At 38.4% G+C, this 11809-nt stretch overlaps 1 pseudogene; it reads right to left on the reverse strand.

The window, feature by feature from the left end:
- Positions 1 to 9107: 9107 nt before the first annotated feature.
- On the reverse strand, positions 9108 to 11381 carry LOC112174010 (annotated as a pseudogene).
- Positions 11382 to 11809: the final 428 nt, after the last annotated feature.

Raw genomic sequence — 11809 nt, forward strand, 5'->3', positions numbered from 1 at the left:
ATAGAGTCTCAATGGTCTGGACAAACTTATCTGCAAACTAAACTATTTGTAGTAATCGTTGGTAGATACTTTTACGATTGGAGAAATGCCTTCCCCTTCTAATTAACAAATGCTACAATTCAATCAACCAAAGCCTTAGCATAATTTCAAATATTTAACTTACTTAAGAGTTAAGGCTTATTAATTTGCTTAATATATATATGATTTGCAGGTGGGTCGTGGGTCGTATTGGTTATAGTTTAAGATCTTGTAGTTGTCGATTTATACTGGAAGGCAGTCAGGCAACTGTAGTCGAGTCATACATAAACCCGAACTATTTGCTTAATCAAAAGACCAATAATGAGTCTTTTTAGACCAAATTAGCATAACACAAAGGGCCAAGGTCGCTCTTCTAGATATCTATTGGTCAAACTATATTTAGGTCAAATTGACAGCAACTAGCCCTCTAGTTTTTGATATTTTGATATTCAATAACAGAAACCTGAGCATCACCTGATATATCATGAGTTGCAAAGAGCTAGGCACGCTATGACTTTTCCCAAATTTCTTACACATTAACATTACCGAGAAATTAACCCATAAAATGTTACGTAGTATATAGCGTTTGATTTTTTATGTGCCATTGCATGGGAAAACAAAACAAAAACAAAAACGAAAAAATGGAACAAGCTCTACAACTTTAGACTGCATTATTATTCTTGTATATATGAGAATTGTTATTAACACTTTCCTGGAAGTGTTTAATAGAAGTTTTTCCTTCTCTTGTAAACCCTAAACGTAAGTTTTTCACGACCCCTTAAGCTTAATACTTTTTCCAATAGTTGAATGATACTTAGACCACATTTAACGTATGAAACAAGGTTGAAAGCCATGCATTGATGCATATATGTTGGTGAGTATAAATGCCCATATGTGTAAGTGATCTAACTCACCTCATCTTCACATATCCTTCAATCGTCCTTTTACATCGTAATCTTTGCTAGCTAGCTCTTTTAAGTTTTATAGTACAATTTCATCATCATGGGTGTTCTTAATCTTATTGGAGTTACAGCAGTTCTACTGCTATTTTTCATAAGCATGCACTTGTCCGAGGCTGGCAGGATGTTGCATGACGAGGAAGAAAACTCGACGACGAACAAACTTTTCGTTTTAACGGAGTCGAAGCAGAAGGGTGCTCCCCCTCCCGATGGTTCTAATCCGCACACCAACAAGCCTGGTCCTACGACTCCTCCTAGTGGTCATGCTGCTTCAACCATTAACCAAAGAAACTTTGCAGGCCACACGACTATAGAAAACTCGACAACGAACAAACTTTTCGTTTTAATGGAGTCGAAGCAGAAGGCTGTTCATCCCCCTCCCGATGGTCATAATGAGCAAACCGGCAAGCCTGGTCCTGCGACTCCTACTAGTGGTCATGCTGCTTCAACCATTAACCAAAGAAACTTTGCAGGCCACACTACTATAGAAAACTCGACGACGAACAAACTTTTCGTTTTAACGGAGTCGAAGCAGAAGGGTATTCCCCCTCCCGATGGTTCTAATGGGCACACCAACAAGCCTGGTCCTCCGACTCCTACTAGTGGTCATGCTGCTTAACCATTAACCAAAGAAACTTTGCAGGCCTCCTCCATATGCGTACCCTAACTTCAGTCCAGTGCTAACCGGCATGGTCATGAATCATAAATAAGTCAATTGGCAAATGGTAATAAACTAGTACCACAGAAGATACTAGTATAGTAATTTATTGTTATATATCTACAATAATGTTATAGTATAACGTCAAATAATGTTATATTATCAATTCATTGTTGTAATTATAATCTAGCTACACAATGTACATGAATAAAATGAATACGTGAATTATTTTGAGCAGCATACTTTATTAATTAGTCTGTTTTATGTTTTTCATTATGCACTTTGATGAAGTTATCACATAGGATTAATTACGGCTCTTGCAATCAAATCTATATATCTTTAACAACGTATATTGCTAACTGGATCATAAAGAGGGATGGAAATTGTAGGGAAGGATTGCCTTATCAATTTTGTAAAGGTAGCACGTTTAGTAATCCAAGACTTATATATATACGGAGCCATTCCAAAGAGGACGTCCACACTGTTGTTAAAGTGCGGACGTCGACTCTGCAGCTCGGCTCGGGGCGCGACGGAGAGGCGGGGCTTGCCGGACGGACGCCAGGGGTCGGACGGACCGGTCTGCAGTCGGTGGAGTCGCCGGCGACGTGGTTGCAGCTCTGCCCAGAAACCTGCAGTTGCAGGTGAGGTCGCTGCCCAGAAACCTGCAACTCCGACCTCCTCTGACCTCGAACGCTGCCCAGAATCGTCCGGGATGCCTCCGGCCTCCGTCCACCAAGCCCCGAGCCGCCGTCATCACTTGGAACGCCGCTACTGCATCGCCGTGCGGACGTCCGCTTTGGAAAGGGCCTGTATTTATATATATATATATATATATATATATATATATATATATATATATATATAGTGCTGCAATTGTCACCTTACCATTTACTTATCTCACCCAACATATGTTTGGATTAATAGCCGGTTAGTTGTGACATATTGGTAATTTATAATTCCAACATTGTAAAAATTATGAGTTTGATTCTCACTAGCATATGTAAGGGTGGAGTGGGCTAATGGTTTTTAAAAAAAATGTTTGCATTAATAAATGACTATATATTGCTCTAATGGAAAATGACAAACAAGGACAAGAGCTAATTAAACACAACGGTCAATATTTACACATTAAAAAAGAAAAATAAATTCTATCCAGAAAAGAAAGAAAAAAATAAATACTTAATTAATAGAAAATGAGAGAGTTTCATCTTCTCAACAAACCCTAGAAAAGAAAAAAAACCAAATCTAAATTTTGCCCAATTTCTTCCGTCTCTCTGTTTGCTTCCCACACAGATCTTTAATGCTAGACAAAATCAATTCAAATTGAAGCAAATTACTATACTTAATATTATTGATTAATTGATAAATAAAAATTATGATTGATGTTAACTAGTGCATTTTGAGACATTCAAAGAGGTAGAAATTAGGTCCAAATATCTCATCACTTTGGGTGTGGTATTGAGACATTAGATTCAACTTTGGAGCTGATAATGCTATAAAACTAAATCGTACGTTCTCTTTGTAACACCCACATATATATTATAAGAACAAAAATCTGCACCATCATCCTCTTCTTCATTGCACTCAGTTTGCCGTATAAATCCTTTGTTTAAGTTAAATATCGATGGACAATGAAATTGCAAGAGATAAGGGAAAAATCAAAAAAATGGTTAAGATTTTATTTATTTTTCTTTTTTATTGGATGAATGAGGGTATATTGGAAAATGAAAATGTGTGAGATAAGCAAACTCAATATTGAAAAGAAAATGTTGGTGAATTGAGCAAATTGTAGGGCGGTAGTAGCACTTTGACCACCTTGATCTGTAACCACTACAACAACGTACTCTTAGGGTAATTGTTACGTCTCGTACCTTAATTTACCCGTTTACTAGTCATTGGGACGGTAAACAATAGTTCGATTCACTTTTAAACTTCGTTTCGGTCATTTAGTGGGACCAAAATTAGACTTTTTCTTTGGCTCAATTTTTGAGGAAACTTCTTTCACTAAAGTTGTAGAGAACATTAAAACGAGTTCGTGGACACGTGGCACTCTTAAATCGGAGTCCCTATGAAGAAGTTATGGTCAGCAAATGAAAGATACTATTTTGAAAAAGGGGGTATAAAAGCATACTTACCGGATTGGGTAAGTCAATTTCACCCTGGGCCCAAAGTAGAAACCCTAGAATTCTCTCCAGCTGACCCAAAAACCCGATTGACCTGAAATCTTGACCCGCAAACGAAAGTTTTTGAGAAAGGGTAGCACCACCGGTGCAGTTCAAACCGCGTCGTCGTTCTCTTAAAGTCTATTGCAGAGATCGGAGGCGATTTGGCCTGAAAAAGGGGAATCAAAGCAAAAAGCAATCAGGTGTTACCGTGCGGGTCGACTTGGCAGGAACTCTGTTCTCCAGCCACCTTCGGCGACCATACCAGTCGGGTTTTGAAGCTCTTGCGACGAACATCAATCCCTCCATGTGGCTTGAATCGATTTGAAGTGAGGAGGGAGAATCGAGCTTCGGAAGTTTTTGGGGGAAAAATCGAACCATTTTCTTTCGAGGTAAATTTCGACCAATTTACTTTGCATGTGGTAGTTATGGAAGTTGTTGGGCTTGTTGTTGTGAATATTTTGGCATAGGTATTGTGACTCAATTCGAGGCGCTTTTGGTGGCATGTGTCACCTCTTCTAGACCTCTATTTTACCCCATTATGTACAGGATAATGTTAAGAGCATTTGGATGCAATTTAGTTGGAATTCGTCTAACTTGAGGGTTGATAGGAATTTTTGAAGTTTCAAAAATTTGGGTATGAATTCGTGATAATCCGACTGTTGAATCATCATGATTTTTCATTAATTAGACTGTTAGAATTAGCGAGTTGACGAGATTCTAGAAGTTTGAGCTGAATCCGATATGATTTTGATTTTTTAGGAATTAAGATGAAATATTAAATTAGAGTTTTGTTTGATTTCTTAATTAGCAAATTATTATTATATTTTGATGAGGGTGGCGGATGTGAATGATGATTAATATGTTGGAATTGTGTTAAATTATAGTTTACGTCTTTCATTGAATATTTGGATTGTATGCTATTCGCAAATTATGTTTCCCTTGCGTATATATTTTTATAATCATTTATGGTTGTAACGATTATTGGTGGTAGTAGATGTAGTTGCGGCTCTAGGAGAGAGGAGATGTACTGGAGGCCTAAATTTGATTGTAATGATTTGAGATTTGTATACTACGATTGTGTGTTATGATATATATATATATATATATATATATATATATATATAAAATATTTCAGTCAAATTGATGATGTTTAAGGTATCTAACTCGCTTAAACTAATGGACGAACTAAATCTGTCTAACCTGAACCGTACTAGGTTTAAGACAGTTATCAATACCTTAACGACCATCAATTTGGCTGAAATTTTGCAGAGATGATCTATACATTAGTACCTAAAAACTGAACGGTCGAGATGTGGTCTGTGGATATGCGATCGAAAAGTGATCCTAAAATCTAAAAGCGCACTTTAATTTCAGAGCGAGGCCTCGCTTTGGATAGGATCTGTGTGTGTGTGTGTGTGTGTGTGTGTGTGTGTATTATGATTGATCTCTGAAGGGTTGTGATGTGTATTATGTTATTAGAGACACTAGGAGAGGGAGGATGGACTAGTGGTCTTGATCAGTGGCACCAGAAGAGAGGGGATGAACTGGTGATGGAGATTGTTTTAGTGAAACCAAAAGAGAGGGATATACTGGTGGTCATGGTTGTTATTGTGACAAGAGGAGAGAGGGGATGAACTGGTGGCTGTGATGATAATTAATCTAAGGCACGTATGTTGGAGTATGATTTATGATTTGAGATATGTATATTGATTGTGATATGAGAGCCTGTGACGTATTTGAGTGGGTGGGTGGTTGTGGTTGTGGAGAGCAAGTACGCTCTAGGGATTGAAAAATAATTTGTATGATTAGAAGTGTTCAGTTGTTTCTGCAGGGTTGGGTAGTCCATTTTAGAGGAAGTTCCACTGAATTATAGTATAATTTCTTCTAAGATGGGCCCCACAATAATTTAGGAATCCAGAGTCGGTCCTGTAATTAGTAGTTTAGGTAAAATCTTCGCTAAGGTAAATCGCATGAGTAAAATAGGTCATGTTCGAGTAATTCAGTTCTTAATTAGTGTATTTATTTCATGCATGACATATGTGAACGTACAGTAAAATTATCCATATTTTATAAAGTTTCACCAATCAAGATTTCCATGAAGACACTCGTTAGCAAACACCTTTGGTTTTGAATCTGAATAATGTGATATACGGCTAGTCATGTCAACCCAATATATATATATATAAAGGCAATAGCTTTCAAATTCACCAGAAAAGTTGACAAAACTATGCTGGATTAATAACTATTATTTTGTCATATATATCTTACAAGTGATGCGTGCATGTACGTTATACAAAACATGGATCATGCCCTAAAAGAAACAATGAATTTCTCTGTACTTGGTGTAAATTGTATACTAATCAGGTGCTCATAAACAGTTTTTACAACTGATGGAAAAAATGACCGAAACTTGCTGGAACCATGTTGAGGAAGGAACCGGGATCTTCAGGGAACGTTAATTAGTGTCCGGATTATCGCCACCAGAGGGTACGGTCCCCTTCTGCAATCTCTGTCGGATAATTGAAGGAATGTAGATGCCCCGGTTAGAAACGTAGTGCGCTCCTTGATCGGTAGTACCCTCGAAGTTTAGTCCCCTCTGCACCATTTGTTTCATAATCGAAGGGATCGGGGGAGGATTGACAGTACCCTTTTGCAGAACATCTGTGTTTAAGACCCTGCAGGCCTCATTTGAGTCCATGTTCATAAGAACAACCACCACTGCGGCAACCACGACCATTCTCATGAAGAGTTTCATTTCGTCTACTAATGGGGAAAAAATCAGTCTGGGGAACAAAATCAGTTTGCTTTTCTTTTCTTTTTTCTGTTTTGGTGTTGTGTTTCTGTAGTTCTGTGTGTATGCAAGAAAATATGAAAAATTGAAGGAATGGAGTGAATGAATAAGAGAAGGAGGGCAGAGGAGTTTTTATAGGCAACAAAATGGACCAATATTTGTATGACTGACTATGGCTTGAAATTTCAATTACTTGCGTAGCTATTCGCTGTATTGACCATTGACGATTTTGTTTTAAAAAGGTCAAATTGAATGGGTCACTGACTCACTGGTGACACCGCAAGAAACTGGGATTATTCAAACTTTATCTTGAGCTTGAAGATCACATACTCGACGCCGTTGGCATTCATTTGTTTCACTTTCGTATCCAATGGTTTCTTTTTCCTCAAGTCTCTTGCCCGCATAAAATTATCATGCACGGCAATTTCATACCCGGTTTCTTTTGCCTCAATTAAGTCTCTAGCTGGCATAAAATTATCCAATAATGGTATGTGAACCACTTTTTGAGGTATTGCTTAGAAAATAAAGTTACTATAGTCCGAGTGAAAAAGTTGAGAATGTATAGATGATCAAGCAGCTATAGTTTAAGATTGACTTGCTCTATATTATATTATCTTGACCATCACTTGCTGGGTAGTTTTGGAATGAGCTTTAGGATTCTGGTGGCTAAAAGCGTGTAGGAGGCTCGATCTTGAACGTTGAATGTTTTGAAGTGCGTGGTTGGTGCATGCTAAGCTTATACTCGACAAGAGCAATACTACTTTGACAAAAACAAATCATGAATTACATGTATAATATGGTGATGACTGAAATCTGGAGTCTCATTTGACTTGTCACATTGACCAGCGATCAGGACCGTTTCTTATTATGACTTCTCTATCTAATCAACCTGCACCATAGCTTAGACGATTTCATATGACATAACTGAACGTTTTTGATATAATCGCTTGTTAAAAAATATACAGCTATTTTTTTATATAATCCTACTTATTTCATTTACTTATAGTCTTTGCGAAGTAAATTTCATTGCGCATGACATTCATTTTCTTTAAGTTGGGATCAAGGTTAACCACTTTCAGCTTGTGATTCTTTTCGTTATGATGGAACTAGGTGTAGGCTCTTTAATAGGTTTCCGGTTGCATATTTTGGCTTGTGCTCGGAAAAAGAAATAGTAGGATGTTTTTTCTCCTTTTTCGGAGTAAGTGGTGCCTTTTGTCCTCTATCAAATTAAGGTTTGTCTTAATTATCAAGTTTACTACATGCAAGATTTTAACCGTGTTAAGAAATTTACTTCCCTCGTGCCTTGGGGGACGGGGAGTGATTAAGAGAGTTTGGGAGTATTTACAAGACGTTATCTCATCACATATAGGGTGAAACAAATGAATGAGTTCCATATATATAAAAAATAAATGAATTATTGTTATAGTTACAACTTTTGCAGGGCAGCCGTGGCTGCAATAATTTTATTTGGCAGTTGACATGGTTGTTTCGAAGCCAAAAATACAAATGCAAAAATGAATTCACAGTTGAAGCAGTCCCTGTTGTGGGTCTCATTCCGATTTTAGCAATGACCTGTACTTCGACCGGGGACGTTGGAGCAGGGATTGCCTCCGCCCCCTGGGGTTGAACCCTTTTGGAGGGACTCGAACACAAGTCGCAGACCATTGTTCTTAGCCCATTGCTCTGCTTTCAGGTGCCTCATTTCTCCAAGTTGCACACAAGAAAACAACACTATACAAATCAAAAGAACCCAGAACATGCCTCTGTTCATAGACGACCTCATTATCTTGTTTAGGGATCGAAAAGGAATGGAATCAATGTATGTTTTTTTTGTTGCAGGTTTTTCTAACAATCTCTCTCTGCTCTTTCTCCTTTATCAGTTTGGTTATACAGAAATGGACTAGGAAATGAATAATGTGTGAGTTTGGTGGAGGGTGAGAGCTACTTATAGAGGGCTCTCTGCAATTTTAATTGGATGTCTTTGACTTGTTGCGCCTAGCGCCCTAGCAGATCCACTGCCTCTGAGTTTGACATTGACCGAGTTGTGGTTTGAAGGTTGAACCGAGTTTGGAACTAATCAAATACACGCAAGCAAACTTGGGGGCCAAAAACTGTCCTTATATTGGTTATATTGGTTCAGTTCAGTTCCTTCAGGGTCAAAAAATTTGAATCACGAGCCATACAGAAGAATAGAACAGCTAAAAGTAAAACATGTACATTTGCTAGTTGATTGTGACTAAGCCCTGAGGAACCAGTATAAAAAACAAAGTGTCAAATTCAAACAATATTATATGCATAAAACAGGTTTTAATATGATGAAACATTTCCCTTTTTTCTTAATTGATGAATGAACTCCTTGACTTTCTGAGAAGATCGCTTAGCCTAGATTAATATTTTTCAGTCCATTTTTTCTTTCCCCATGACCAAGGTAATTCCCAGCCTCTCCCAAATAAAACCTGCTTATACTTTAGAATCATAGAACGGGTAAGAAAAATATACAAGGGGACACTCAAAGATTGAAACCAAAAAGAAATACACAGTTATCTTGCTAGTTAAGAATACACAGTTATATGTATCTTGCTAACCAGAATGGGTAAGAAAAAAAATATAAGAGGACACTCAAATAACATAACAGGTATTGCATGTTATATGAAACAACTTCACTGAATATCATTAGTACCATAAACACACTAACCAGTTAGTAAACACAATTTTACATGGATGATTTTGAAAGAGAGGCCACCAGCTTCTCCTTTAACTGCTCGGCATCACCACCTTGAGTAGGAATGGAGAATGTATGAATAACTGTGTCATCGTCTGTTACAGAAACATTAGTATCTTGAGCTACAATGTTTCCTTAAGTGTTCTGATGACGTCAGAAACCGGGTGAGAATCCAGTGGGCAGTTCATCCTCACAACAGCATCCTCGTGCCGTTCCTGGAAATCAATCTCTGGAACCGGGAACTGCATTTGGCTGCTGTTTCCCATCTGCTTCTCAGTTTCCATGACCCTGATCTTCATCTGGAGATCGTTGAGGTAGGTAATGGCATCACCAAGGAGAGAGGCTTTATCCATCTTCGATATGTTAGGAACAACAGCTCTAAGGGTGTAAAACCACTGGTTAAGCTTCTCACGACTCTGCCGCTCTGCTTCCACATGATTCAATGGTTCTTCTCTTCCATTGGCAGGCTTTCTCCCTCTCTTTCTAGGTTTCCTTTCATCAATTTGTGCCAATGACTTGTCTTTAGGCCGCTCTGAACTTGAAACGCCAGCTGTAGAACTGAAATTCCCAGACATAATTTGGCTCAAGTGCGGAAACAGTTTAACTTCATTATCCTCAGTTCGACATCCGTTTGAAGTGCCTATTGCTTGTAAGTCAGAAGATTCTGAAGGAAATGAAGAGTCAGTCTCTACCTTTGGGCAAAAGGCAATATTAATCGGTTGTGATTTTGCACCACCGAGACTTAGCTCTTTGGATATACCTTTGCTTGAACAGAGCTAGATTCTCCAAATACACTTCTGACCACATCCACAATATTCTGTTCTTCCGGAATTGATTTGACTGAACCAAGCTCCACAACTCCTGATTTCATAGGTACAAACACCACTGTTTGGAACCCTGCCAATCTAGCTAAAAATGATCTCGACTGGTAATGATGTAAGCAACTAGTAACATTTGAAACCCAAATTGATTTACAAGACTTGTACGACTCCCCAGGACCATACGGTGAATCAAGTTGAAATTTAAATTACATTGAAGTCAGGTAACACATTTCCACATCTGACAACCGATCCAACCTCCTCGCATAGTTATCCTCACCTGAACCACCGAAACATGAGTGGAGCTTCCCAAGCACCCACTCACCTCCACATTCTTCTTCTGCACTCCCTCCAAGTTGCTATCTCTACTAGAACTCTCGTCTCCAACCCCACCACCCTTGGTGTCTCTGCAATGTCCATCACCCCAAATCAAGGCAGCTCCACCAGATTTCAATCCCACAACCTGCCAGAAGACAGCGTAATCCCAACTGGACCCTTGGACAAGCTGGGACAGCCCCTGCTGCACTCCCAATTGTCCCGGAGGCCTAGCCAAGTCGGACAACAAGTTCTCCGAAGCCAATGAGATCAACACCTGGCACGCTTCGGTGCCTAGTACTGACTCCACTATGACCTTTTCTTCCTCATTCACCCAAAGCTTCTCACCCATCTTAATTTCTCCCAACACAAACCTAATATCCTGAAACCATAACACTCCAATACCTATCTTGCTTGCCTTCGAACAACAAAACACAACTCAAAAAACTAAATCCACCCAGTACAGAAATTCACAACCTTTCTATAAAATTACAAACTATAATTAACAAATTCCACATGTCTCAGAGATTCAAGTCTACACAAAAATCAGATCTTTGACAAGACAACCCTCACAAATTTTACGAGAGCTTCATATAAACCTATAAAAACCTCTTAAAACCACATATACTAAACTGAAACTCAAAAAATTTGAGAACTTTAGGCTTACCCAGTTAGCAGATCATTGAAAGTCGACACTTCACAAACAAAACTCTAACCTTGCAGCTCAAAGCTTAAAGCTTTTGGTAGCACAAACTTGGATTAGAAACTCAGAAATCCAGGGTAGGAATAAAAGCCTGTATCTAAATTACCTATTAAAATTGATAACAACCTGTGGCTAAACTTAAGATCAATGCTTTCGTTTCGACCAACATTAGAAGTATAGAAGAACTAGCACCAGGGTGTGTGGGCTTCTATATTTTTATTTTATTTTTTTATATCTTTCCAAAATTTTAGCAGCAGCAGTCAGGTGTCCCTTCCCTATGTTACTTTAATTTTGGTAAAACCCGAATAACAGAAAATGGGGCACGGGCTGTTTGGACTACCCACCCGGCCCATCTCATTATTGAAGACCGGAAGTCCGAAACAAAAAGCCAGGGCCACTAGGAAAGGAGAAAAACGAAAATGAAAATGGAAATTGTTTTAATGAAAAATTGACTTCTTATAGTCAACGAAGAAACCTGATCATTTCTTCATGGTCAACGAAAACAGTAAACATCTTATCTTTTTCCAGGAAACAGATTTTGCGTCTTCCATAAGTTTTGTTGTCCATCTCACTCAAAAGTAATTACATGGAAATTGTGTTATCTTGTGATCAAGTGGTTGAGACTTGAGATTGCTCCACTGAAATTGTCAACTTGCAAAT

This window comes from Rosa chinensis, chromosome 6, assembly GCF_002994745.2.
Source record: "Rosa chinensis cultivar Old Blush chromosome 6, RchiOBHm-V2, whole genome shotgun sequence".
Taxonomy (NCBI): Eukaryota; Viridiplantae; Streptophyta; class Magnoliopsida; order Rosales; family Rosaceae; genus Rosa; species Rosa chinensis.